Below are 4,677 nucleotides of genomic sequence, written 5' to 3'. Positions count from 1 at the left end.
GGTGAACGTAGAAGGATCTTTGTTCCAATGTGTAACAGGACTTAGAGACAGAGGAAAGTTTTTTTTTTGTTGTGTTTTTTTTTGGTTTTTTTTTTTTATATGAGTGTATCAAGATATCTAACTGCCTAGACTTCAGTCTTTGGTTCTGCATTTTTTTTGAATACTTGAAGTTTTTAATTGCTACCATCCTATTATATTCATATGTTTAACATTTTAACTAGCAATTCCATCTTACAGACACAAATTTATTTTCCTTCTTGGTAAATTTAGCAACTGTCTTATTCTTTATGCTACTTTTTCCCTATGTTGTGATTAGCAAATCTGCACTTACCCACTTACTGTGGGTAAGGCATTCAATTGTAACAGAGGGAACCATACAGAGTAATTTAATGCATCCAATCCCATAAAAACCTGCTAACATTCGCATCATGGGAAGCTTAGAAAAAATCAAGACCCACTATCGCAAAAAAAATGAATCTGCAGTTGCACTGGATCTTGTGAAAATGAGACTTCTGGTGTAAAATATCTTGTAAAACATTTGGAATTCCACTTGGCTTTGATAAAAGCTATAGGAGTTCCTCTGACAGAAATGGGCACAAAGGGATGGGAAGGATGGTATGGACTGGGTGATAAGATGCATGCTGATAATCAGAGATGTGAAATCAGTAGAAATTGTGCTTATGGACATAAACAGCTGTTTCGTCCCAATTCCCAGTTTCCTACAGCAGCACCTGTTCCTTGAGCTCATTTGTGTTCATCTTCCTTCTTGCTTCTAGTATATGCAAAGTTGGTCTTGCTTTGGACTAAATACATTCAAAAGTTGCAGAAACAGCTCTCTATTAACAACAACATCAACAAAACCGATAAATTGCAGGAAATCAACAAACTGCAGTTTCACAGGCACGCTACCACAATCAAGACAAATGCGAGCTGCCAGTCTGTGCTCCCCTGGGGAGGAACAAGGCCTCTTGGGGCACGCAGAGAAAGAGGGACTTGCTCACTCGATCCCTGGCTCACGCCACCCTGCCACCAGGCTCACAGCTCCTATTTCTGCAGTGTTTCTGGTCGAAATGCCCCTCTCCTGCTCCACTGCTTTGCCAGCTACTTATACCTCCCCTCCAGGGTCCTGGAGCAAGAAAGACACATCATGTCCAGAAGCAGCTTGATACAGAGGACCTTCTCCCAAAACAGTCCCAAACCTTCCTGTTGTGGGTCAGCATACTTGTTGTGTGGGACAACCCCTCTTCTTGTATATGTTTGGGCATGCTGTGTGGTCAGTGATTCAATCTTCAGTGACAAAGCCCAGGATATGAAGTCTGTGCACTGAGGCTAATGACATAGAGTCATAGAATCATAGAAAGGTTTGGGTTGGAAGGGACCTTAAAGCCCACCAAGTTCCAACCCCCTGCCATGGGCAGGGACACCTCCCACCAGACCAGGCTGCCCAAAGCCACATCCAGCCTGGCCTTGAGCACCTCCAGGGATGGGGCAGCCACAGCTTCTCTGGGAAACCTGTGCCAGTGCCTCAACACCCTCCTAGTAAAAGAATGTCTTCCATATATCTAATCTAAACCTACCCTCTTTCAGTTCAAAGCCATTCCCCCTTGTCCTATCACTCCACTCTCTGACAAGGAGTCCCTCCCCAGCTTTCCTGTAGGCCCCTTTAGGTACTGGAAGGCCGCTGTAAGGTCTCCCTGGAGCCTTCTCTTCTCCAGGCTGAACATCCCCAGCTCTCTCAGCCTGTCTTCATGTGAGAAGTACTCCAGCCCCTGATCATCTTCATGGCCCTCCTCTGGACTCGTTCTAATACACCCGTGTCCTTCTTGTGCTGGGGGCCCCAGAGTTGAACGCAGGGCTCCAGGTGGGGTCTCACAAGAGCAGAGCAGAGGGCGACAATCACCTCCCTCCACCTGCTGGCCACACTTTTGATGCAGCCCAGGATGCAGTTGGCTTTCTGGGCTACAAGTGCACATTGCTGGCTCATGTCAAGCTTCTCATCAACGAACACCCCCAGGTCCTTCTCCTCAGGGCTGCTCTCAATCCATTCTCCATCCAACCTGTATTTGTGCTTGGGATTGCCCTGCCCCAGGTGCAGCACCTTGCACTAGGCCGTGTTGAACTCCATGAGGTTCACACAGGCCCACCTCTGAAGCCTGCCCAGGTCCCTCTGGATAGCATCCCTTCCCTCCAGTGTGCCGACCACACCACACAGCTTGGTGTTGTCAGCAAACTTGCTGAGGGTGCACTCAATCCCACTGTCCATGTCACCAACAAAGATGTTAAACATCACCAGTCCCAATAGAGACCACTGAGGAAGACATTGGAAGTCTCTTGGACAAGGTTCAACCCCATAGGAAAAGCTTCATTGCTCCTCAGAGCCTGTAACACCAGCAGCTGAGCACAGGCAACTCACCCCTTGGCACATCAGGAGACTCCACCCACCTCCAAGCTCCTACAGGCTTGGGAGATCGCGCCTTGCACAGAGGGTAAGGGGCCAGAGGCACCAGTTTCTGACCCTCAGGTCCACACCTATGGACAGTTTCATGTCATTTTCTCTCACCCTTTTCATCAAAAACTTCATCTTCTTTTCCACTAAATATGGTACCTTCGTTGCAAATCTCCCTTTCCCCGAGGTTCAGGATTTACAAAAAGAAAACTGAGGTTGTGAGAACATATCACAAAGAAGACAAGCTCCATGTTGTTCTGGTCACAGCACTGCTAAGATCAAAAAATTCCTCTGCTATCAAAGCTTATTTAGGAAACTCAGTGTTGTAGAGTGTTTCGGCATCAAACTTTTCCTACCACTGCAAGCATTTCAAACAGCTCTGATCATATACAAGTAGTAATATAAGACAGCAGCCAAAAATAGATGTCAGGTTTTGGATTTGTCTAAACTTAACCAGAAATGAGATGTGGGGAGCTGGGAATTTTGCTGAGGCACAGCAAACATCAAACATAAATCCTCAGATAAATTATACAACCCAGGGACTCCCTTCTCCTGCATTCCGATTAGGAAAAGCGTTAGGAAAACCGGTGATATATTCTCATCCGTTTGTATCTGACAGAAATCACCATGGAATACTTTTTTTTTTCTGATGGAAAAAAAGTAAATCATCCTGCTAGACCCTAGGGCTGTAAGCTGGTGTCAGGATCGGTTAAGTGTGGGTTAATAGGGCTCCTCTGCTTATTTGCCTCTATAGCACTGATTGCAAGGAGTGAAGCACCAGGCTCCTCTCCGATGCCTCAAGGGGTCCTTAAATCCAAGCCAGGAGTTAGAGGGTGTTTCCCTGGGAAATTCTGGAGAGCTGTGTCAGGGCAGAGGACAGGGAGGAGTTTCTGAGGTTACTTGTGGAGCTTTTCTTGCATACCCTGTCCTGTAAAGGCACACCAGCTCTATGTAATATTTTGACAAATTCAGTCTTGGCCCTGGTCTCATTCTATGGCAGCAGAGCATTCTCCGAGCAATAGTAAAATGCAGATTTTGCATGCTGAATTCTCACTCTGATCTTAGCACTTTGTTTGCCATCACTATTGAGAACATTCCCTGATAACAAGATCACAGAACAACTTGGTATGGAAGGGACCATTGGATGGGATCTGGTCCAACCCCAAGTGCAAGCAGGTCCACTAATTCACAGCAATATATATTTGATATAGTTTGAATTAAAAAGTTTGCTATTTTGAAATGAGCCCCACCAGCCCAGCCTCTGCTCTTGCACGAGGCTCATCCATCCATGCTGCAGCACTCACAAGGACACTTGTCCTTGCTGAACTGCACATGGTCATGTTGGTGCCCCACTCTGGCCTGTCCCTCTGGATGGTGCCCACCATTTTCTGAGAAACTTGGTTAGCTATGGCTTGACAGTGAGTTGAAGGCAAACATAATTTTGTCTGTTTCTGCTCTGACACACTAAGTGGATCCTCAGTCTCTGACTTGCACAAACAAGGCTCTACGGCTTCCCTTGACACCTCTGCAGACACGGGTGATGTCTCCTGGTCAGCAGAGCCTCCTGTAAAATAAAATCTGTAGATGATATGGCCCCTTGGTAATCCACTTGTAACAGCTCTTCAATATTCTCCTGCATGGCATGACACAGTTGTGGCTTTGCAAGATTTTACTACCGCCACTGCATATAATAGCCTCCAGTCCTTTTATCAAAACTAGCAGAAATGCACAAGTGCCACATACTTTGTATTTATCTTTTCAGGAAATTTGATGCTCTATTTCCCTTGAACCTGATTAGATATAACTCCTTTAAGTCTTTTATGGACCAGGAAGGATTACTTCTGATATAGAAGTCCAGCTGTTCACCTCGCTATTGTACTCTTACTTCCACTCTTCACAAGTCCCTCTCTTCCTTTTGTGAAGGTTTCTTTGTGACGATTCTAAGAGCTCAGGCACAACAGAGCTCTCCTGACATCTTCTATATTCCAAGAAATATATATATGTGTGTGTATGTGTGTGTGTGGACAACAAAGATTGAGAGTAATATCAGCAACTTTAATTTTAATGCTGCTTTTGTCTTCTTGAAGCTGTCTCCAACCCAAGCAAGAATAGGCTCAGCGGATAAAGAACTGAGACAAATTACAAAATGGATCAAACCCTGTTAAAGCATGGAAATCAGTGCATCCAAACAATCCTGCTTCTGTCCTGCAGTAACAATATACCAAAATGAT

This window comes from Cygnus atratus, unplaced genomic scaffold, assembly GCF_013377495.2.
Source record: "Cygnus atratus isolate AKBS03 ecotype Queensland, Australia unplaced genomic scaffold, CAtr_DNAZoo_HiC_assembly HiC_scaffold_102, whole genome shotgun sequence".
Lineage (NCBI taxonomy): Eukaryota > Metazoa > Chordata > Aves > Anseriformes > Anatidae > Cygnus > Cygnus atratus.
This window is presented reverse-complemented; position numbering follows the sequence as displayed.